The sequence below is a fragment of the Pipistrellus kuhlii genome, unplaced genomic scaffold, assembly GCF_014108245.1.
Source record: "Pipistrellus kuhlii isolate mPipKuh1 unplaced genomic scaffold, mPipKuh1.p scaffold_m20_p_23, whole genome shotgun sequence".
NCBI lineage: Eukaryota > Metazoa > Chordata > Mammalia > Chiroptera > Vespertilionidae > Pipistrellus > Pipistrellus kuhlii.
The window spans coordinates 6,282,164-6,306,635 of NW_023425522.1; the positions used below are offsets into that span (position 1 = coordinate 6,282,164).

General features: G+C 47.6%; 1 long non-coding RNA gene across 1 annotated transcript; it reads right to left on the minus strand.

Moving 5' to 3' along the window:
• Positions 1-6,067: 6,067 nt before the first annotated feature.
• Positions 6,068-18,757, minus strand: LOC118726916. The gene is made up of 3 exons (XR_004990433.1): positions 18,727-18,757; positions 15,752-15,753; positions 6,068-6,194 (listed from the first exon to the last, which is right to left on the minus strand). It is a non-coding gene; the product is annotated as an uncharacterized LOC118726916 (long non-coding RNA).
• Between the last annotated feature and the right edge of the window lie 5,715 nt (positions 18,758-24,472).

Genomic DNA, 24,472 nt, shown 5'->3' on the forward strand with positions numbered 1-24,472 from the left:
TATCAGGTTCAGAAATCGGCAGTGAGGAGGCACCGTGATCACTTCCTCTCTCATTCCCACCCAACCTCCCTGACGTGCCAGCAGGCATGTTAGGGCCCTCCTGTGTCGAGGCCACAGGTGGGATGGAACAGAAACACAGAACAGATGTCTCACTTGCTGCAGTGGGCATGCACAGATGATGCTCTCCCCGGGGCACTTTTGCGGATTCCTCAGGGCCCCCCCAGACTGCAGCCCTGTGAGGTGGGAAAAGCCATCACAGGTTGGCTGCATCTGATTCCTCCCTTTCAGCACCTGGGTGCCCCGGGCACAGCCTCGGCCTGCTGCTAAAACTTCTCCATGGCCAAGCTGCGTCTTCCTCTTCCTTGTTAACAGATTCACTTGTACCCGGTTATAAAGGCAATACACATAACAACAGAATATTTCTAAAAATAATGGAGCACAAGATAATGAGTCAAACTTCTCTGATGGGCACAGCCGTTCTTTTTATTATTATTATTATTAAATTTTTATCTGTGTACATATTTTACCATTGCCCCCTCCTCCCATACATACCCACTCTTCCCAGAGTTTTGTGTCCATCGGTTGTACTTATATGCATGTACTATACAAGTCCTTCGGTTGATCTCTCATCTCTCCCAGATCTCCCTACCCTCCCCGCTGTAATTTGACAGTCTGCTTATTGCTTTACTGTCTCTATATATATCTTTTGGTTCATCAGTTTATAATGTTCTTTATTATCTATAAATGGGTGAGGTCATGTGGTGTTTCTCTTTCATTGACTGGCTTATTTCACTCAGCATGATGTTCTCCAATTCCATCTAGGTTGGTGCAAATGATGAGAATTCCTTCTTTTTATGGCAGCATAGTATTCCATTGTGTAGATATACCATAGTTTTTTGATCCAATCATCTGCTGACGGGCAGAGTTGGGCGAAGGGAAAGGCAGTTTCCGGTGGGCAGGCCTCACAGTAAAGAACGGCTGAGCCTGCCCACCGGAAACTGCCTTTCCCTTCACCCGACTCTGCCTGCCTTCCCTGTGCCCGTGGTGCCATCCGGCAGCCTGCCTCCCAGAGGGCACTCCTTCTTTCTTCCTTGTCAAACCTGGAAAGGCACATGCCTGTGGTACCCCAGGGAGGATGGTGGAGAAAAGGTGGGTAGGTAGCCTCTTTGTCTGAGAAGGACCTCTTGTAATTGCACATCAGGTTTTTAAAAGGGGGAATTAATTTTAACTAAGGCACATGCAAACATTGGGTGCAGAGCACCCAAAAAGGAAGGAATGTGATTCATTCCCAAGTGCTTAGTAGGGGTCTGGGCCTATGAAAGGGGACTTTGAGGGGCACAGCAATCCTAGGACACGGCCAGGAGTCCCAGCTCACAGTGGAAAGGACTGACACTTGGTGAAGTGGCCACTGCTCGCTGGAGAACTGGAATTTGCACACGAGCATGTCTGACTCTGAGATTCCTCCAGGAACCCCAGAGTCAAAACCAGTGCCAATGCCTGCCTGTGTGAGCTGTGTGAGCTGCCGCTGGGGTCACAGGGGTGCGGTGACGAACATGGAGAGGAAAAGAAAGTTGTAAAGGAACCATGCTGCCTGAGCAGCAGACTGCCTTTCCAGCTACATCAGGAGTAAGTTCCCAGGATGCTTTGTGAAGAGTCTCTGATGTCTGAACCAGTTCCAGAGGGACACCATTACACCCAGCAGAGGAAGTCTTGGTACTACAAGCCAGGCTAGTGGCTCCTCACAAATCCCTTTCTGCACACCAGGGTGATGAAGCAATGGCTTTCCAGCCCCATCAGACATGAAAGAGGAAAGTGTTCCCTTCAGGAGCCCATGACTGTAGTCCGGGCGTGCACAGAGCTCATGCACTTGTAGATGGTGTGGCCTTAAAGAAACAGTAAGCTGCTCGGAGGGGCCGGGAGAAACTTGCTCTTGGCCACAGCCAGGCTTCAGTCCACTGGGAATTCTCCGCTCCTCCCATCTCAGGGCCCTGAAAATCACCTTCCGGCAGCTCCTACCTGGCAGCCCCAACACATCCGGGCTCCCTGGCTCTTGTCCTGTCAGGCTGTGAGTAAAGAAAGACAAAGGGAAACCCTGTGGGGTTCACAATCTCAAGATATAAAGACCCCAAATATGGTGGAGAGGAAGCAAGAGGATGCAATGGCTCGTGGCCATGGTACAATGCCCGCTCCAGATTCCTGCCCCAGACCCCTGTGTGAGCCAGTGTGAGTTCTCTCACTGAGAAGCACTATCAGGATATCCCACTCATGCTGCCGGTTGTCAGGATCTGATAAGGAAGAAAAAGGAAAGAAGAAAATAAGCGTTTATCAAGTTTTTAGAAAAAAACATATTTGATTTTCATTTAAATTTTCCAAATGATACTATTATTACCTGAATTTTCTAGTGAAGGAAACTTAAATACTACAGAGAAGTGAACTAGGAACCGAAAGCATGGATTCAGATCTTAATGTTCCAAGCAGAGAAAGAAAAGTCACAAGCCTATTCATTTAGCACCAAAGCTTCCTAAGCCAAAGTGAGCATTTTCAGAGAATGCATTATGTCAATATTTTGTTCTTTCTCCTCTTCAGTGAAGCTACATTTGGCAGGCAGAACGGTGCCCTCCCCAAGATGCCCGGCCTAGTCCCTGGAACCAGGCGTCTTCAAACTACGGCCCGCGGGCCACATGCGGCCCGCAGAGGAGTCTGATCCGGCCCGCCAGGTTTTTTGGGCAGTGAGCGCAGCCGAGGTGTTACAATAGGAATTAGTAGTTCATATAGCCCGGCCCTCCAGCTCTCTGAGGGACCGTGATCTGGCCCCCACTTTAAAAAGTTTGAGGACCCCTGCGGGTGAAGCGTAGGCTACATGGAGAAGGGGCGTTAAGGCTGCAGGTGAAGTGAAGGTTGCCAATCCCTGGCCAACTGGGGAAATCAGCTGGACTTACCCAGGTGGGCCCAGTGTTGCTGCCGGAGGCCTCAACAGTGGCAGGGACACAGAACAGAGATTCGGAGGTAGAGGAATGCCCACAGAAGCAGTCAGAAAGCTGCTGTGCTGCTGGCTTTGCCTATAGGGGAAGGGACCTTGAGATAAGGAATGTGGGAGCCTCTGGAAGCAGGAAACGGACAAGGAGATGGATTCCTCCCTAGAACCGCCATAAGGAACGCGGCCCAGCCAGCCCCTTCCTCATAGCTCAGCGAGAGCCATGTAGAACTCCCAACCTGCAGAACCACCGGTAAGAAATGTATAGGTTGTCACCACCAAGGCTGCGTTCATTTGTTCCAACAGCCAGAGGAAACAGAGAGCACAAAGGGAGCCAAATCCTGCAGCAGCTGCTGGCCTCGTGGTGCTGGAGGGAAGTGGGAGGCCGGCCTGGGCTTGCATCCCCAATGACTATGCCGCCTGAGACACCCTTCCCACTCACGGTGGGAAGATCTTCCCAAGGAAAGCCAGGCAAGGCTGATAGATCAAATTCTACCTGAGACGCAGACCAGGTACACCTGAGCCCACTCACTGGAGTTTAGGGGGAAAGGAAAGGCTGGGCAGAGGCAGAGCAAGACTACAGAACCAGAAAACTCAGAGGACCTTTCTCCCTCCCCCTCTCCTCTGTGGATGAAAGGGGCCACATGCTGACCTGACAAGCGCAGGGAAGGCCAGCATGGCGGTCTTGCAAACTCAGAGACCTAAAGTCACCACAAAGGATGGTGTGGAATTAAACTTGAACTAAAAACAGTTATTGTGGGCAGTTATGTCCTAAGCCGATATCTTCGCTGACAAGGTCAACCTTTACCTTAACTGAGCCTTATCTGTCTTTTTGCATCTAAGATAACATACCCTTTGAAATGTCTGGGTAGCCTGTAACTTCTTTTTCTGGACCCCTTGGGGCACAACCTAATGTCCCAGTAATTCCATAAGGGACGGATGCACAGGTGACCTAGGGTGCCTCAGCCAGTAATCTGACATGTACGCCCCAAGGTACTTAATTAATAATCCACCGAGCGTAAATTACACAGGAGACAAACATGCAATGCACGAATCACACACGGTTTATTTACCAGAGTCCTGGAGGGTTTCAGACCTCGGCAGGCCACCCGGAGATTGGCACTGACAGACACACACGGTTCATGGAGGAAGTTGCAGCTGCAGGTCGGCTTCAGTTGAGGCCTCTTGTGACGGCTCACAGTCCGCGGCTCAGGGTTCAGGGCTCACAGCTCGGGCAGAGCTTGACAGGTGCAGGTGGAGAAAGTGGAGAGCGACTGTCTGTGGAGGAGCCGAACAAGAGTCTCTGATTTTCTCTGGGGCGTGCTCCTTTTATGTGCTCAGATGGGCGTCTTCAGTGTGTCTTATCAGCGGGTCTCAGGAGCCTTGCTATCTGGCCTTACATATGAGGTACAGATCACTTTATCTATTTTCTACATACAGGCCACTCAAGGGTGCTTATCAATTTGGTTACATTACATTCCATACTTTCAGATATCACACTTCAATCCCACACATTAATATTTATTCTATATTGTATTTTATCCTTACTACTATTGCTATAACACCTAATGTGCTGGGCACCAGGACAGACACCACAAATCCCTTCATTGCCATGTTAAGTGTTCCTGCACTCACCTAAGTATGTGTCTATCATTTTCCTTTTTATCCAGTCCCATCGATTTCCCCACTTTCCTTTTTCCCACCTCTCTAGTCTGTCACCAATGAATTTCATGTAACCCACCTATGTCCCTCCTTTGATTCCAATGTATAAATACAAATGTAACCCACCATTCTCCAGAGCATTATCTCAATTTGTTGAAGTTCTGCTTCCCAGCATATGTCCACAGTTTGGCTCAAATAAACTCAAAAAATTCTTTACAGGTTTCAATGGTTTTTACATTAGCACCTCCTGTCTCCCTCCCCACATCCCCCCCCCCCCAGAACCCCCACTCCAGCCCTTCTCTGCTTTCCATGCATCTTATTTACTCTTTTCTCCTTGAGACAGTGTTTGCTTGCTCCTCTGTTTGCACGAGGCTTCAGCATGGCCATCTCTAGATGGTGGCCTCTGTCCCAGTGACCTTCCAACCTTCCAGCTTGGTGACCCTACAGCCAGCTGAATCAGGCTCCCATCCATGACCCAGATCCCCAGCACACAGAGAAACTGAGCCTGCTCTAAGCTGCGGTTCACTCTGCCAGTCACGGTCAGCAGGGGGCGCTGGGCCAGAAGGGAGGGGCATTTGCTATAAAGTCCTGCCACCTCTGGGGCTGAGGTTGGGTAGGATCTGTTAATGTAAAAACATTCAAACCTGTCAAGAATTTTGTGAGTTTATTTGAGCCAAACTGTCAACAATTGTTGACAATTACGTATTTCAATAATGCTCTGGAGAATGGCAGTGTTTCACCTTGTTTTATACATTAAGATCAAAGAAGGAGATCTAAATGGGTTACATGGAATCCATTAGTGATAGATCAGAGAGGTGGGAACAAGCAAAGCAGGAAAGCCCCTAGGCTTGGATAAAAACCAAAATAATAGACAAATACTTCTTTTACTGAGGCGGGTGCAGGATAGTTAACAGTCAACAATTAGCATGATAACAATAACACTGAAGGAATTGGTGGTACCTGTCCCAGTGCATTTGGTTGTGCCCTTAAGGGTCCGTAAAAAGGGGGAGTTACAAGTTACCCTGACATTTCAAATAAATGTTATTGTAGATGCAAAAAGAGAATAGGCTGCCGAAACAAGTTTGGCTCAGTGGATAGAGCGTTGGCCTGCAAACTGAAGAGTCCGGGGTTCAGTTCCAATAGAGGGCATGTGCCTTGGTTGAGGGCATATCTCCAGTGGGGGGTGGGGGGGTTGCAGGAGGCAGCTGATCAATGTTTCTAAGTCTCTATTCCTTTCCCTTCCTCTCTGTAAAAAATCAATGAAAAAAATTTTTTAGAGGTAGGGAGGTATGGGGAGAGAGAGAGAGAGAGAGAGAGAGAGAGAGAGAGAGAGAGAGAGAGAGAGAGAGAAAGAAAGAAAATAGGCTCAGTTAAGGTAAAGGTTGACCTTGTCAGGAAAGATACGGGCCTAGGACATGCTACCCACACCCTAATTGCTTTTAGTTAAAATTTTCATTTCAGACCATCTTTTATGATTACTTTAGGTCTCTGAGTTTGCAAGACCGCCATGCAGGCCTCCCCTGAGCTTGTCAGGTCAGCATGCGGCCCCTTTCGTCCACTGGTCTTTAAGTCGTGCCGGGGAGGAGGGAGGAAATGATTGGCATCTTCAGGACCCCTCCAGGCCTTATCTTTGGAAACAGAAATGCATTCCCTCTGCTAGCTGAGCTGCCCTCCTCCCTGAAGAGGCCAACTTGAGCCCTTGTTTTCCTCTGTGGCATCTTCTGTCCCTCCATTCTGTGACTGACATTCTCCTCTTTCCTATGTTAATATATTCAACCAAGTCACATTCAAATGTTGCTGGTCTGGGAAGCATTCTGCCTATTGCTAGTGACTTTGCATATTTTGCAGTTTAGCTCTCAGAGGAAAAGAATGACTGCCTGGTTCTTAAGGGAAAAGCACCTCGCTGTGGGCCCAAGTTCTGACGAATGTAACAATCAGCAATAATAATAACAGCAGCAGCAACGGGGCTCAGGATTATAGATTTCAGAAGACAAGGAGATGGATTCCTCCCTAGAACTGCCAGAAGGAACATGGCCCAGCCAGCCCCTTCCTCATAGCTCAGCGAGAGCCATGTAGAACTTCTAACTTGCAGAACCACCAGTAAGAAGTATATAGATTTTTGCCACCAAGGCTGCAACCTTCATTTCATCTGTAGCATTAACTTCCCTTCTCCATGTAACTCCATCCTTATAATACTTCCATGTGATAGAGAAGGGAAACGATGGCATAGATCATGAAAAGGGGGCTCACCAAGTTGGAATGATTTATTCAAGGTCCCGTACCAGCCCCACATTTATAGGAGCAGCTGACCTGAAGCTCAGGCCTGTGCCCATGTATCCCACCCCTGACCCTAAACTGCTGGGAATGCCTCCAATGGGATCTTCCTGCCCTTCAAGGCTCAGCTCAGACACCAGCTCCTGAACAAAACCTCCCCTGGCACTTAACTACTCCTTGTCCATGATTCACCAGCAATCCATTCATCCTTGGACAAGCTCTGGTGGCTGAGCATACGACTGGGATAGAGCAGCCCTGGCTCTGCCCACGGGAGCTGGAGTGCAGTTGGAGAGGGGACTGTAGGAGTATTACAAAGAAATACACTGTGCCCACCAATACATGAGTAGTACTTGGCCTTGGTGGTGGCTGTGAGGTTGGGGAAATGCTCACAAAACCTTGCAGAGGTAGAACCAGCAGAACTTGATGACTACCTGGACAAGAGGCATAAGGAACAGGAATGCCAGGTGATTGTCAGGGTCACGCTCAACCAATTGGGTGGAAGGTCATGCCATTAATAAAACATGGAGGATACTGTCACAGAAATGGGTTAGGGTGGACGGGGTTCGGAGAACAATGTTGAGTTCGTGGAGGCAGCCAGTGGGTTGTTGGACTGTGTACAGGAGAGGGCTGCCCTCAACAGACTGACAGAGAGGTGATTGTTAGAACAACAGAAGGGGGAAAAAATGGATTGGAAAGAGCCTGGAGTGTGAGAAAAAAAAGGGGGTTAGGACAGATCCCAAGTAATTCCAACTTCTAACTGGGTAGAAAAACAAGCTGGGTGAGAGTCACGCTCAGTGAATGTTCCAGAAACAATGGAGGCCACCAAGAGGCCAGGGGAGCCTGGGCCAATGTGGCTCATAGTTTGAGCATTGACCTATGAACCAGGATGTCACTGTTCGATTCACAGTCAAGGCATATGCCCGGGTTGCGGGCTCAATCTCCAGTGAGGCAGAAGGCTTTGGGTGTGTAGGAGGCAGCAGATCCATGATTCGCCCTCATCATTGATGCTTCTATCTCTCTCCTCATCTCCCTTTCTCTCTGAAATCAATAAAAAAATATTTTTAGAAAAAGAGGCCAGGGGAAAAGGACCAAAAAGTATACAGTAAGACAATTTGTCTGTCTGCTGTATTTATAGACACACATTTTCTTACTGTGTCTATTTTGCTATGGACTGGAATATTTGATAAAGGTGTTCTGATGCCTTTATTCCCAGCAATTAGCTCAGATGCCTGGCGCAGAGCAAAGTCTTGATAGCTGCTATTGAATGAATGAATGAATGAATGAATACGGCATAGGCAGTCAGATATTACACTTGCTTTCGGATGGGGCAGGCGATGTACTGCGACTCTTCAGTAACTTACACTAGATGGGCAGGGATGTCCCAGGGGCCTTTGAAAGGACACGCACTCTTCCCGCTGTCCTTGATGTGAATGAGTCCAGGCTGGCTTGTCCGTCTCTCATCACAAGCACGTCGGCATCCACCATCAGAAGAGGGACGCGGGTACTTGAAAACAATGTTATTTACATGCTTTCAGTATTCAAATTGTATTTGCATGATGAAATCTGATTACCTCCAAAGCCAAGGCCCTCTGCAGTGCAATCCTTTCCTGAGTTGTCCATTAGTGGGGTTTTCTTCTATTTCTGAAGTACAAGGGCAGCCCTGGGTATCAGTGGACACAGCCAGAAGTCAGTGCTGGCCCTCGCTGGCTGAAATGGAGACAGACGGAAAACTCTAAAACCCCCTTGTCTTTGTTTGTTGGCAATGTAAACCACTACCAATACATAATGTGGCGAACGCTGCTCCCAGGGTACATACCACCCGCCAGGGAGAGTAATTAAAATATTTAGCCAAGGACCCTACTATAAGGTTCTCCCTCCTCCCAACTGATGGGCGGAGTTATGACATTATTGGCACCTGTCACAGAGACATCTCCAAGACATTGAGCCATCAATCAGCGCCTGCCAAAGTGTCCTGGAGCCCACCCCTTCCTGTTCTGCCCTGGGTCCAACCCTCTCCTGTTCCTCCCCTTAAAAAGACCCCCAGACCAGCCACGTGCTGCTGATCCTCCATGTCCAGGTGGCAGCCCGGCTGGGTCCATCTCCCCTCCCAACTCCTTCAATTCTGACTTCTCTACCTCCATAATGAGTCCCGCTCATTACTGGGAAATAAACTTTCTTTAAAACTCCTTGGTGATCAGTTTTCTGCACCTCAAACCTTACACCTACTGTGTCAGAGGCCCTGCTGGGCCACTGGTAAAACTTAGCTAATGGATGAAGGGGAGGGGAGGTCGAGGTAAAGGAGCCTGTAGCTGGAGCAGAAGAGAGGGGTGGCAAGGGGTGGGGGCAGGGGGCTTTGGGTAGTGGGCATTTGCCAGTCAGCCGGAAGTATTTTCGCATTTTAATAATTGCAGAGTGTGTACATACCTCTGTGTACTTGCTGACTCTCAGCTCTGGGCAGCAGCCTAGGGCAGACCAGCAAGGCTTTCTGGGTTCTGCCTGTGTCACAGATACAGAGGCCGAGGCTTAATGAGGGAGGTTTGGATAAAGGCCCAGGAGCCAGTGGCAGGAGAACCCAAGTCTCTTTATTTCCCAACCCAACGCCTCGTTCCATCATCACCCCTCTGTTTCCCCTAGAACTGCTTTGAGACATAGACACTTGTCACTAATGAGTGTAGTAAAGCTGAATTTGTTCGGCAATGTTACTATTGCAACAAGAGTCATATGGTTAAAAAGAGAGGCCGTCCTCCGTGAAAAATCCATGGTTTTTATTTATGTTTATTTATTCATTTATTTTATTAATTTCTTTATTGATTAAGGTATCACATATTTGTCCTCAACCCCCCATTCCAATTCCCCACCCCACCCCCACTCATGCCCCCACCCCCCTATTGTCCTTGACCACTGGTTAGGCTCATATGTGTGCACATAAGTCCTTTGGTTGATCTCTCCTATTTATGTTTATTTTTTAATGACGCATCCTAGCAGAGGCAGTTTCAAAGTTCTCTTGGCAGAAAAATTCTGGAGTTATCTCCTTGGCGGGCCCCATTCAGGAGTTCTGCTGCCTCTTTCATGACAATTGGGACTTTCCTCACACTGAATAGCTAGGTAATTAACTACATGCTCCTATAAACCGGAGACAATGAAAGCTAAGAACACTCACCTCATAAGATGTAGTTTTCACGTTTGGCGACAATGCTTTGAAAACACAGCACAGCATGACTCCTGTGGGTGAGGCCCCTGCTAGTTCTGTTTTAGTTAATTGGCTCAGTGAGATGGTCCTCACTGCCCCTGAATTCCTGCTCCGTCAGCCAGCAGGCTGGGACACGTTCAAAAGCAATGCAAAGGATTTGTTCGAGAATGTAATCAGCTGCATTGGAGTCCCACCACCATGTGTTCCTGACCTCATTTCCCTGAAACGTGGAGGCAGGAGTGGGCTGGAGGGTCGTCAGGAAGAGAAGTGCTGTGTCTGGCTAACTGCTGTGGTCTGGTCTGGGTGCATTGGAATGGAAGCACTGGGCAGCACTGGCACCGGCTCTGAGGGTAGGGCTGGGTGTGCCAAGCGCAGTGTTTGCGAGATGCAGTTCCAGGAATCTGGAAGGAGGCTGTAAAGGGTGAGTGTCTGCTGGATGGGGAGGATTTTCCTGGACTCCCCACCTAAGAGATGGGAAAGCAGATCCAAGGCCTCTCTAGCCATGGTCCCTCCCCTATCGCCTCGGTAGAGTTTTGCATGGTCTGGCTTTTCTGACAGTGCCACTCCTTTTCACTTAGAATGCTAGTGAGCCCTGTTTCACTGAGACATGTCTCTGACTTATGAGAGCTGGACCAAGTGGGGAGGACCTAGCAGAAGGGGAAGAAGGGGAGGGGGCATGGGGCTTCCCTGGAGCCAGAGCAGGCAGTGGGGTCGACTTCAGGGTAATCCAGGGAGCCAGGTTCAAATGCAAAAGCTGCCTGAGATTGGGAGGTAGGCTTAATGCTAAACCCAGGGAAGTGGAGGTGCGGGAGCTACTGACGAAATGTGTAGGGTCTCCGTTCAAGCTAAGACAGGATAAACATTTGCATTACGACGTTTGTAAATATAAACACACATGAATATGTATGTATGTAGCCAATGTGGGTCATTCTACACTTCCCATTGTTTAGTAAACTGTGCTACTTTATTTAACAGCATTATCATGAACCTCTCCCCATACCCATGTGTGTTTTGTCACTTGGTGGCTGTATAATCTTAAAGTGCATTGTGTTAGTTTCCCATTGTGGGGCCTTTGTCTCATGTTTTCACTGTAATAACACGGGTGGCTGATCACCCCCCTGCCTGACCCCCTGCTGTGATCGCCACCGCATCCTGGGGCTCGTTCTACTGCCTTGAGCCCTGGGCTCTTTAAACATCAATCCCGTGTTGTTCCCGTCATTATAACTTGGTTATGTATTCTCTGCACCTCTAACTGCTGATTCTGCTTTTAAAATTTCTAGGCTGTTTTTGCACATTTTATCTTTTTTTATTCCAGATGAACTTCTTCCTTCGGCTTGGAACATTCCGGCTTTCGGCTTGGAAAGCTCTGAGGGCTCTTACCGGAACTTCTCTGTATTTATGGATTCATTTTTATAGAATTGACCTGTTAGCCACACAGGGACTCCCCACTGGGGGCACAGGCATACTTGCTGAGTCAGGTCTTCCTCTGTGTCCTGAGTCTCTTCCAGCTCCTCCTCCTATGGAAAGCTTGCCCCTAGTCTGTGAGGACCGTTTTGAATATTAATGTTGCTTTTTTTTTTGTCCTTCCTCGATTGTTTCTATTAGAGTGTTTATCTTTTCATATTGGTTCGTGAATTAACTGGCTTCCTCAGGGTCCAAAGAAGCAGTCGTTTTAAACACATAGATCTAATGGGAGGAAAAAAATCGACAGAGAACTCAAAATTCCAGGTAATTATTTTTTTTAAATATATTTTATTGATTTTATACAGAGAGGAAGGGAGAGAGATAGAGAGTTAGAAACATTGATGAGAGAGAGTCATCGATCAGCTGCCTCTTGCACACCCTCCACTGGGGATATGCCCGCAACCAAGGTACATGCCCTTGACCGGAATCGAACCCGGGACCTTTCAGTCCTCAAGCTGACGCTCTATCCATTGAGCCAAACAGGTCCCGGCAAAATTCCAGGTAATTAAATGGCCAAATTAACTGACCTTCCCCCAACAATGGGTTCCATAACCGAGTCTCGCTTCCAGGCACTATCATGTGACTCTGGTCCTCCCTGACACCCCCAGCTCCCCCGCCCTTGCCCCTGTGTGGAGAGTGGGCTCCACACTGCGCTTGCTTCCTGAGGCTTTCTCTTACTTCCCACTTAGGAGGCCCTGGCACTGTAATAGCGAAGTTTCTCTGTGTTCTGCGCCCCTGCGTGTTCTGGGAGAAGTCAGGCTTTGTTTAATCATGAGGATCCCTATGGAGACATCTGCCAGAAACAAATCAGTTTCACTAAAAGAGAGATGTTGACAAGAAGCCAGGAAGGCTGGTCAACAACCTTAATTGCTCTAACCCACATGTGTCAAACACAAGGCCCGCGGGCCAAATCCGTCCCGCCAGGCCTTGCAATGTGGCCCGCACCACGCTGTCATCACTGCACTCCGCTGCGTTTCCATCACAATGACAGTTTATGACTGTTCAGTAAACCATTCGGCCCGCGATTTAGGCTGGATTTTAGATTTTGGCCCCTTCTCTGATTGAGTTCGACACCCCTACGACCTTTAGTTGAGATACTGTTAGCTGAAGCAGCGTCCACATTGTTTGTCCCGTGTAAGTTTCTGTTACTTCCTGCCTAAGGGCTACATGTAAATTTCTGTTTATCTTGCCTAAGATGTTTTCCCCAAAGCCTCAATAAAAGGGATGGCAGGGCCAGAACAGTGAGTAGTTCTCCCACTACAGTTGGACTACCGCCTGGTCCCCCATATCGCCAAATTGAATTTCTTTAAGTCTCTTTTCATTTGTGTGTGGCCCTTCTCCAGAACTCGAACCCTGAATTGGAACCCTTTCCACGCTGGACGTGAAAGAGATTCCTATAGACATCACATCCCACACTAAGTTGTTCTTCGGCCTAAGGATGGGCTGCCCCAAAGCCATCGCTGTGACCACTGTGCAGGACTCACGGTACGGACCTGGGCTTCTCAGGCGAAGAAGCCCCCAGGCCTTCAGGCGGGGGGGAAGGGAGGGGGTACGTGGAGGCCGCAAATGCAGATTCTGTTTGGGCAGGCCCGGGATGGGGCCTGAGACCCTGGGGCCTGCAGGACTGGGCCAGTGCCCACACTCAGTTGTTGGTCCTAGAACAGGGTTTTCTCACCCTCAGCAAAACAGGCATTATCGGCCAGATAACTGTTTGCGGTGGGCGTTGTCCTGTGATTGGAGGGTGTTTGGCACAATCCCTATGCTGTGCCCATGGGTGCCAGTACTGCCTCCACCCAAGTTGTGACAATTAAACAGTCTCCTGAATTTGCCAAATGTCCCCTGGGAACAAACTCACCCCTGGCGTGGAGCATGCGTGCTGAGGTAAGATACAGCCTAGAAAGGGGCTCTCGGTGTGGCAGGCTTTCCAAATGGCCACCCAGTGCCCAGCAGGCAGCCTGCTGGTCCCGAGTAACTTATTAGGCCCCTTCCCACATGAAGCATTTCAACTCTTCACTTCTACATAAATTTCAAATTCTCCCCTCTGTAACAACCTGCCTTGCATGTATGTGGTGCATTACTCAGAGGTTAACCGTCCTTCCAAACGCAAGACCAAAACTCTCATGCACTAGCAGTGTTACGTTTTACCCAGAGAACTGCCAGCTACTTGGGAAAGTGGGCAGAGCATCGTCTGTAATAGAAAACACAAACACTTGCTATTGCCTTCATTCCAATGACTGCAAATTGCATCCCCTGAGGTAGCCCGATGGCAGAACTATTTTGAGGGAACATGGGGAATGCCCTCTGCAACAGACTTTAAATCCCATGATGTTGCAGCCACCTGCTGCACCTCCACAGGCAAGCACCGGGACGCTGCTTCACCTTTCACACAGTGATACCTCCACCTCCCCACGGGGCTGTGAAGACCAACAGGCAAGCTCCTTCCTCACCTTCATTTCCATGCAGTAGCCAGTAGGGTTAAGCAGCCACTTAAATTAAAATTAACTAAAATTAAACCAATTAAAAATTACATGAGCCACATGCGGCGAGTGACTATGTGATAGACAGAGCACATGGGAGACATATTTGTTATCATAGGAAGTTCCAACCACAGCCATGCTCTCCATGATAACGCCTGATACAAATAATGAGTTGTATTATCATTGCCACTGCTGGAGTTTGGAATTCACATACACACACACACACACACACACACACACGCACGCACGCACGCACACACGGAAAGGCACTCACACACAGGTGCCCGCACACCAACATGCACCAGAGTGTGGGTCTCCCTAAGCGTTCATATTTCAGCTGCATCGAAAGTAATTACAAGAGCAATAAAAACATAATTAAACTCTTGAAAATTAGAGACAAGGGTCAAATAATTATGGGTGCACTGTTTTCAACAAATGTCATTGTCTGGGCCACAAATAGATAGCTTCATGAGCTTTCTAATTATAGTAGCAAAAAATAGGAGCGCTATTTTCCTATGAAATTACTAGGTCAGATTAGCCATTTATAAAAAGCAATGTTGTCTTCTGGATTCTGAGGTCCTTTCTTCGTGTCCTGCAAGACTAGGACCACGGAGGAGAGCAGGAGAGAGTGGGGAGCAGCTGGGACACTGCCAGGTTCTGTGACACAAGGAAAGGGTGGTCACGAAGATCATGCAGCCCCCGAGGACTCAGAACAGCAAGGACAATAAAATCCAACATGTGCTATGTTCCAAGACTTACACCAAATGCTTTCTAACCTTACATTGCATTACTCTTGCCAAAATACCAATGAAGTAGGTATCTGGCATGGTTCCAACTTTGCAGATGCAGGGACTAGGCTCAGAGAGGCTGAGTAACTTGCCCGAGGTCACTCAGTAAATGAGTATCAGAGTCAAGGATCAAACTTATATGGTCCTTCCCCCCCCCCCTTTTATTCCTGGGGGATACATTTCAAGACCCCCAGGAGATACTTCTTTTTCTTATATGTATATACCTACAATAAAGTTTAATGTATAAATTAGGCACAGCAAGGGTGAAAACAATAATAAAATAGAACAATTATAATAGTATACTATAATAAAAGTTCTCTTTCAAAATACAGATGGGGCAAAAAGTAGGCTTGTGAATAGATGAAACATAAAGTGTATTCTTGTATTATTATTTATTAACTTGTATTATTTTCCAACTGAGCAACTGTAAACCTACTTTTGCCTCACCCTGTATCTTGTTGTACTGTACTCACCCTTCCTCTTGTGATGATGTGAGATGATAAAATGCCTTTCGTTGTCAAGACTCTCTCCTTCTCCCTTATAGGAAGCACACTGCAGCTTCGCTGTGGCATTTCCCCAATGGCCAGCCTCAGCCTTGCACTTGGAGCCATTACCAAGTGGAATAAGGGTGATTAAGCACAGGCCTGTGGTGCCGTGGCAGCAGATCTAATGACGAAGGCAGCTATTAAGTGACTGATGGGTAGGAGTTGCTACAGCGTGGAGACCCTGGACAGTGGGATGGTTCACATCCCAGGCGGGAAGGAGTGGGACAGCAAAAGATTTCATCACGCTGCTCAGAACAGCTAGCAGTTTGAAACCTATGAACCATTTACTTGTGGAATTTTCCATTTAATAGCTTCAGACCATAGTTGATCACCGGTAACTGAAATCTGGGAAGGTGAAACCACAGGAAAGGAGGGACCACTGCATGCCTCTTGTTGCTTCTGCCCTTGGTCCTCAACAGGGCGGTCCCGAGAGGAGGAAGCAGCACCACCTGCCCCTCCAGGAGGCCTGTTTGGGCTCTGGTGCCAGCCCCTCAGTCCTTCTCAATCCTGGCTCCAACTCTGGAACTGCAAGGGCTCACACAGTGTGCGGACTCCCCAGTCTATGCATCCATGCACTTGACTTTCTCATGCCCCATGGATAGACATGACATAGACCCTGGACAAGGAGCTCTGAGATCCCGGTACTCAGAGTATAGTCTAGGAGCAAGGAGGATGGGCCTCGGCCCCATGGACTCTTCCCCTGTGGGGAGGGGCCCAGCTGGCAGAGGGTCAGGAGAAGGTCCTCCAGCCCTGGCTGGTGGCTCAGGTGCTTGGAGTGTTGTCCTGTACGCCAAAAGGTTGTGGGTTTGATTCCCAGTCAGAGCACATACCTAGGTTTCTGGTTTAATCTCCGATCAGTGTGTGCATGAGAGGCAACCAATCAATGTTTCTCCCTCACATAGATGTTTCTCTCTTTGTCTCCTTTCCCCCCACACACACACCCCCTCTCAAAAATTAAAACATATCCTCGGGTGAGGATTCTTTAGAGAGAGAGAGAAGGTCCTCCAAAGAATCACTGCTCCAAGGGGTGTCCCAGGACCAGCCGCACCAGCCTCCCCTGAGAACTTATAACAAAGGCAAATCATCAGGCCCCACCCAGCCTGAAGCACCACAAGCCTGTGTTTTAACTGCCCTCGGCGGTGCTGCTGCTGCTGAGGCCGGAGAACACTGGTCTGGGACAGCTCTGCACACCCACTGTGCTCCACGGCCAGAGTACCAGCCTCACCTGGGAGTTTGCTAGGGATGCAAATTCTGGACCCACCGCAGCTGGCTGGATCGGAGCTGATGATCTGCGGCAACATCCCCTCCAGGTGGCTCGTGCACAGGGAAGTGGGAGAAGTCTGTTCCAACTCAGGCTCTTCTGATCCCCACTCTCCTGCCCTGTTATCCGTCAGGGCTGGGCTGTCCCCAGAGACAGAAAGTCCTCTCATATCAGTTTAAGGGAGTAAAGGGAACTTGTTAGCTTATGTCATTGAAACATTTGTGAGTAGATCGGGCCCTACTGATTTTAGTGGCAAATTATCGTCCTTGGCCAACCCCACCCACTGCCTGTTTTTATAAATATGTTTTATGGAAACACAGCCACACCTATTCTTTTAGGTGCCTTCACGCTAACTGCAAAGCAGAGTAGAATAGTTGGGACAGAGACATTGGGGCCCACAGAGCTAAACCATTTACAGGGAACGTGTGCTGACCCCGGCTCTCCAGGACCCCTCCTGCCCAAATGTGAAAAGGAGGGGGGAGGTGAGGGACAGCCTGTGGGCTCAATACCGCCTGTGGGCTGTTATGCCTTGTTTATGAATATATCTACACAAAGGTGTGTCTGTACATGCACACACATATATGTATACACACATGCATACACACAGGTATATGTGTATATACATGCCTATTACATGTGATTAAATGTATGCTAAAACATTCCTCTATATTCAGTTAATGAATCTTCCGGGGCAGATTTATGTAGCAATATCTGAAGCACTTTACCACCCCTGGAACGTGAACTCCTAATTAAGGGGTATGGCACAGTAAGAAATAAAAATTTGGTCTTTTCCACAGTTCTTGGCACACAGCTCCTAAAACCCTTGGAATCTCCACAGTGATGAGAGGATCTTTTGTATGCTAATGCGATGGCTGTGGATGCTCCCCCCACCCCCCTTCCCCCAGCTTCAGGATGAGGACTGGTCTCCAGAAAGAGCCTGGCATGGCTCCAGGATTGGAACTCTTAGCCCTGACCTCCCGGGAGGGAGGGAGGGCTGAAAGTTGAGGTGCTGGGAGAGTGGTGCAACTGTGCTCACCCCACCCTTATACCCTGCCCTGTGCTGTTCCTAAATTGTATCCTTTATAACACACTGGTAAATGGGTTTGTTTCTGTGACTTCTGGGATCCACTCTGACTAATTACTGAGCCTGCGGAGGGCGCTGTGGTTCATCAGAAGTAGGGGTGGCTCAAGACTTATGACTGGCATCTAAATTGGGGAGGATTTAGTGGGAATAAACCTTAAGTCTGTGGAATCTGACGCTCACTCCAGCTAATTAGTGTCAGAATTAATTGAATTGTTGGACACCCAGTTGAGCATCTAGAGAGATGGAGGATTGGTGTTGGAAAACACCTCCGAAGGTGCCTCCAATAGGAATTTCAATCTACACTATCCCAGGGTAATTAACTTATGCACATATCTACATCACACTGCTAATTGGGAAGTATTTGAGTAAGTTGTAAGGTGCCACCACAGTAGCTAAGGAACATGTAAGAATGGTCTGAAGTCATTGGCATCGTTCAAGTGCATCCAAGTCACTGACACTCTGGGGATGTAAGGTCTGTCTTCTGCTTGGCCAGAGCTCTTCTGTGGAAGGCGAGAGAGCTGAGTTCACAGCTAAATTGGTGCAGAGTGGATCAGAGAGAACACCAACTGGCAAGCACTAACCCCACCAGCTCAGTCAAGGCAATTCCCGGTGCCAATGGCAATCAGAGATCCTAAGCCACACCCAAACAGAAGCAAGGCAAATAGCAGAAATCGTAAGCAGGGCTTTGAGTTTCCACAGGATTCTAGAATAATCTTACATGAATTTCAGGGAGCAAGGAGACCCAATGCCAATTTAGAACTTTCAAAAGGTCTTTAGATTTGGAGGCTCCCAATCTTACATCATATTAAACAGATTAAAATAAGCCTAATTTATTTTTTAATATATATTATTGATATTTTACAGAGAGGAAAGGAGAAGGCTAGAGAATTAGAAACATCGATGAGAGAGAAACATTTGATCAGCTGCCACTTGAACACCCTCTACTGGGGATGTGCCCACAACCTTGACTGGAATCGAACCTGGGACCTTTCAGTCCGCAGGCCAACGCTCTATCCACTGAGCCAAACCAGTTAGGGCCTAAATTAATTTATAGTGATTAGCATCATTTGTACATAGCAGTGTAGGTGTTGAGTTGTATTTTAGTGGACTCGATGGAGCATTGTTATCCTGGCTTTAATTAATGTTTATCTTTCTGTGTGTGGAGGCGTTTATTGAACTCCAGTTATTTCTGCAGGCCCGGCGAACCTTGCAGGGCCCTGACTCTGGGGAAAGCCATGGGAATCTGTCCCAATGCTGAGTCCACTTGTCTAGACTGGATGGAAAGGGACAGTGTGTGACAATTGCTGGCTTGGCAAATGCAGGCATCGGGCTCCAAGGTTGTGTCCTCTGTAACTTTAGGGGAGAGAGGCAGGACATCATAGTGATTTTACTTCATCCTTATTCTCAGGATGGGGTCTAGGATGCTATAAATGCAGGCTGAAATTGCACAATCCATTTGAGAAGCTCAACAGAGAGGACAGCTGGAGCCAAACAGGCCTACATAGAAATTACTGTGAAGGGACAAGTGAGTGTCAATTAAAACCAGCAATTGGCTTGGCAGAGCTTGATGGGGCCTCAATGTGCTACACAGAAATGTCCCTCCTTTGGAGGTACCATCTCTGCAAGGTCCTCCTCAAAGGCCTTGGTGAGATTCTCAACAAAACAAATGATCTCATTAATTAAATGGGTTAATGCTCTCCCCTGCCATCTTTAATTGCTGCTCTGATGTTTGGGAGAGGCATTTTCAAGCCAAATTGAGCGCTCAGAGCTTCCAGTAATCAGCCCCGCAATAAGGCCTCTGCGCTTTGAAAGTGATTACAAAGATGACTGTGCAAGATGTGCTGCCCACCCTGCCTCCACCTCCTGGGCCCCTGTGTGCCCGCTTCCCAAGTGCCCTGCCTCGTTGCTTTGTCTTTCCACCCAGCTAGAAATCCCAGAAGTCCATCGCCATCTTCTCTCCACAGAAAGTTGTTTTTCATTTGAAAACATGCTCTATTTCTATTTCATTGAATGTGTTATTATTTGAATACCCTTGGTTCTGTTCTAAGTACTGCTTATGTTCTACGCAGTAAACATAATAGGCCAAACCGTGGCTCCATGGGCTGTCTTCCACTTGGTTACAGAAGAAACCTTGTTTGAATGTTGCCTGCTTGTTTTGTATGAGCAACTGTCCCTTTTCTGTCCGTGCTACCCAGCACTTCTCCCTGTCAAACTTGAGGACAGGAACCCTTTCTCATGCCAATGTTTTTCTCCAGTCCCTAAGGCAGTACCTGGCATGTGTAAGTTACACCATTTAGCAATTTTGCTATAACAGAGACACCTCCTGCCCCACCCCATCCCCACACACAAAATACACTGATTTTAAACAGATAATTACTTATTTTTTTCCCATTCTGGAGTCCAGAAATAGAAAGCCCAGGGCTATTGTGGTCTCCACATATTGTCAGTGACCAAGCTCCTTTTGTTTCTGTTCCAGGCTTTACTGCTGTTCCCTCCTCATGCCTCTCCATTGCCCTGGACCGCCACTGCAGCAACAGTCCCATTCACAGCTAGTCATAGGGAGGAAGGTGGGAGGGCAAGCAAGCAAGTGTGCCCACCCTTCAAGGAAGATCTCCTGGAAGTCCCACCACAGGTCTTCTCCGTATCCCATTAGCCTGGACCCTGTCTCAGGGCCATGCCTTTCTTTTAGGGAGTAGTCATTTTAAAATTCAGCAAGCCCTCTCTTAGTGTCATTGATAGGTTCTGCAACTTTAAGCAAACTGACATATAACAACCAATTTTATCAATGGCTACTTGACATAAGAATTAAGTTCATACATCATCTATCTCATCATGTTATAACCAAATAATATTGAATGAAACAACATCATTCAAGGACCTGCTATATGTCCACAAATTTTTGATAAATCTCCTTTGGAGAAGTAGAGGCTAATTTCTCTTCCCCTGAGTAGACACTATAGTTAGATATTTGTTTTCAATAAACAGAATGTGACAGAAATGATGGTGATTTCTGAGACTGGGTCATACATGGGGTTATGGCTTCTCTCCGGGATCATTCATTCTGGAGGAAGTAAGTAGCCCTGTTGTGAGGACCATAAGCAGCCCTAAGGAGTTCACATGTAGAGGAGCTGAGGTCTCCAGCCAACAACCAGCATTGATTTCCCAGGCCCTTTGGAGCTGGAAGCAAACTGCTCTGGACCTACAGCCTCCTGCCTCAGGCAAGCCTTCAGACAGTTTGCTGACATCTAATCAGAACCTCATGAGTGGCCCTGAGTCAGAAACATCCAACTAAACTCCCAAAATTCTGACTCACAGAAACTCTTTAATGTGCTAATCTGCTAAGTGTTGGGATGCTTTGTTACATGGCAATAGACAACAAACACAGAGGGAGACGATTACAGAATGTAGACGTGGGCCAGCACTGTAGCAGAGATGCTAGTGTTCCACCAGAATCTAGTTAATGCTTCTGTGAACACACAGCTAGACTACATTTCTCATCCTTTCTTGCAGTTAGATGCAGCCATGTGACCAGGTGCTGTCCAGTGAAATGTGAAAGGAAGTGATATACATCTAGAAAGGAAATCATTATCCTGACAGCGTAAGTCAATAGAATATTTTTGTGTTGCTGTTGCTTGGTGGCTGAATGAAGCCTGCCCCTGGCACTACATTGCAAGGTTCCAGGGAAGGATGGGCACTTTTATTTCCACTGCAAGCTACCGAAATGCTCTTTTAAGTGGCTTAAACAATAAGGACAAGAAATCCAGGGATGAGTTAGCTCCGGGCCAGTATGATCTGCCTCCCACTCCACTTCTCTGCAGTTCTCTGGGCTTTGCCCATATCACTTCTTCCTTGCCCAAGCTCCTTCTGCAGTCACTGACTGGCCCTCACACATGGCAATTTCAAGAGTAACCAAGGTCTAAGATCTTTCCTCAGCTAAGATCCTGGTCCATAGCTTTGCTTTAGTGAAAGAGAATAACACTGTTCCCTTTGCAAATGGAAGGCCACAATGCCCCACAAAGTGAATGCTGTGTTCATCTCAGACCAACAAGGATCAAAACTCACTGTAGTACTCCTCCACTGATGTGACTCTTCCAGGTGTGTGTCCACTGTGTGGTTAGAATCCATCTTGGCTGACAATCGTGGACTCTGCCAAGAAAGGTGGACATTGCCATGGACAATGGCAAATCACCAAGGGACACTGTTCATGACTTAAGAACAAATATTTTCTTAAGAGCATAAAAAGATTAGCTACAACTTGGGAGAAAATACTTGCAAACTATATATCCAGGAAAATACTTGTATTCACAATATATAAAGAAATCTCAAAACTCAACAATGAGAGGCCAAACTATCCAACTTAGATATGGGCAAAAGACATCAGCAGACACTTCACCAGAGAGGATACATAGATGCCAAATAACCACATGAAAGACACCCAGCATCATTTGTCATGAGGAAATCTATACTAACAAAAGGGTACTATGCAAACGGTTTGGACGCCTTCAGGCATAAAGACCAATCAGAAGGCTGAGTGTGCAGCAGGTGCAGGTGGGCGGGGACTTGCAGCATTGGGAACTTGTGTCATTATGTCAAAATCCATCACCAGGAGGCCTGGAGCATGGCAGAGGCCTCTGCACACCTGCGCTGGGGGTCCCTCGGCTCTGCATGGCAAGGCCTGGGGATCCCATGGCTCCTCTTAGCATGGAGGCGGGACCCCTAGCTCCAGCCTACCACTTTGGGGCAATCCATTGAGGAGCCCTGGATGGGTGGATGGGGCCTACCTCTTTGAGGGGATGGATCATGGGGCTCCCACACTGTGACAGGGCACAGGCCAGGCTGGGGGACCCCCTCCCCAAGTGCACCAATTTTGTGCACCGGGCCACTAGTGTGAAATAAAACACAATGAGATACCACTGCACACCTGTTTGATTAGCTAAAACTGAAAAAGAAGATGATAATACGAAGTGCTGATCCAGATGCAGAGCAATGGGAAGTCTCACCATTGCTGGTGGGAATGCACATGGTATGGCTTCCACCGAAACTGTTAGCATTTATAGTTCATCCCACTCTGAGAGGAAAGAAACGTAAATTAACACAAAAACCTGCACCATAGTATTTCTAGCAGCTCTGTACAGATGCCAAACCCTGGAAACAACACCAATGCTCTTCAACAGGTGAATGGCTAAACAAACTGGTACATCTTCCCAATGGAATGCTATTCAACAATGAAAAGACAAAACTACTAATGCATGCAACAACTCGAATGAATCTTGAAATCATTATGCTCAGTAAATGGAGCCAGTGTCACAAACTTGCATTCTGTCTGATTCCATTTATATGACATACTTGAAAGGGATTGCTGGGTGAAAGAGAATAACTGTCAAATGATAGCACCAGGGGAACCCCTTTTGGTGAAGGGGTTGGTCTTTATCCTGATGCTGGTTTAGGTGAAACAAACCTATCTATGTGTGAAAAGTCACTGGCCTGAACACTAAAAAAGAAGAAAAAAATGGCCAATTTTATCATATAATTTGTTTTTAATGCAGATATACTTGGAAAGGGGTTAGCCTTCTTTGTCAGCCCAGCTTGTGTTGAAGAAAATTGTTTTGAATCAGAAAAACAAACAAACAATTAAGTGGTTCCCTGCCTAAAAATCCTTTGCTCCCTCAAACTTGGAGTAGTTTTCTCTAAAACACACGCATCCTGTGTTGGCGGAGCTTTGGGAGTGACCAGCAGCAGACTAGAGGCCAGAGCTGGACCTGAGACAAAGGGAAATGGCGCCAGAGGGCAGCAAAGGAGCGCAAGGACTGGCCAGCTCCGAAGCCATCTCCCCAAATAGTCTAGAGCAGTGGTTCTCAGCCTTTCTAATGCCACGGCCCTTTCATACAGTTCCTCATGTTGTGGTGACCCCTACCATAAAATTATTTTTGTTGCTACTTTATCACTATAATTTTGCTACTAGAGGGAGGTGACTCCGAAAAGAGGAGGGCAAAAGACTAGATCCTTCTATTACCTGATCCTTCTGTTGACAGTTGTTCACACCTTACCTGCCAGCCTCCTGAGGACAGGAACAGAATCTTATTCACATTTGAATCACCAATATGTCCAGCCTGGCATACAGCAAGTAGATATGATAGTTTGTCCATTAAAAAAATAAAATAAAAATAAAGGAAAGAAGGAGTAAAGAAAGGAAGGAAAGAAGTAAGGAAGGAAGGAAGCAAATCTGGTTCTTCATGTGTAATGAGGTCAGATAAGGGAACCAAGGCTGGGAGGCCCTTGGGCAGGCTGTTACACAGGTCCACACTAGACTTCACCCAGGCTCCATCCTAATTGCCCAAGGCACAGGAAGGCACTGTGTTTTTACCAAAAAAGAAAAACTGGGACTCATAAATAGTAACAGAAAAATTGCTTAAACACATTAGACATAATATCTTTGCAATCCTTTCCAGTTTCTCCACCACCACCATCTCTACCACTATCACCATCACTACCACCTCCATTACCACATCTCTACCACCCTCTCCACCATCTCCACCACTACCACCACCATCTTGACCACCACCATCTCCACCGCTACTACCATCACCACCATCTCCACCACCACCACCTCCACCACTACCACCACTAGCATCACCACCATCTCCATCACCACCACCACCACCACCACCACCACCACTACCACCACCTCCACCACCACCACCACCACCATTACCACCACCACCAAAACCTCCATTCCCTTCATCATATTTTTTC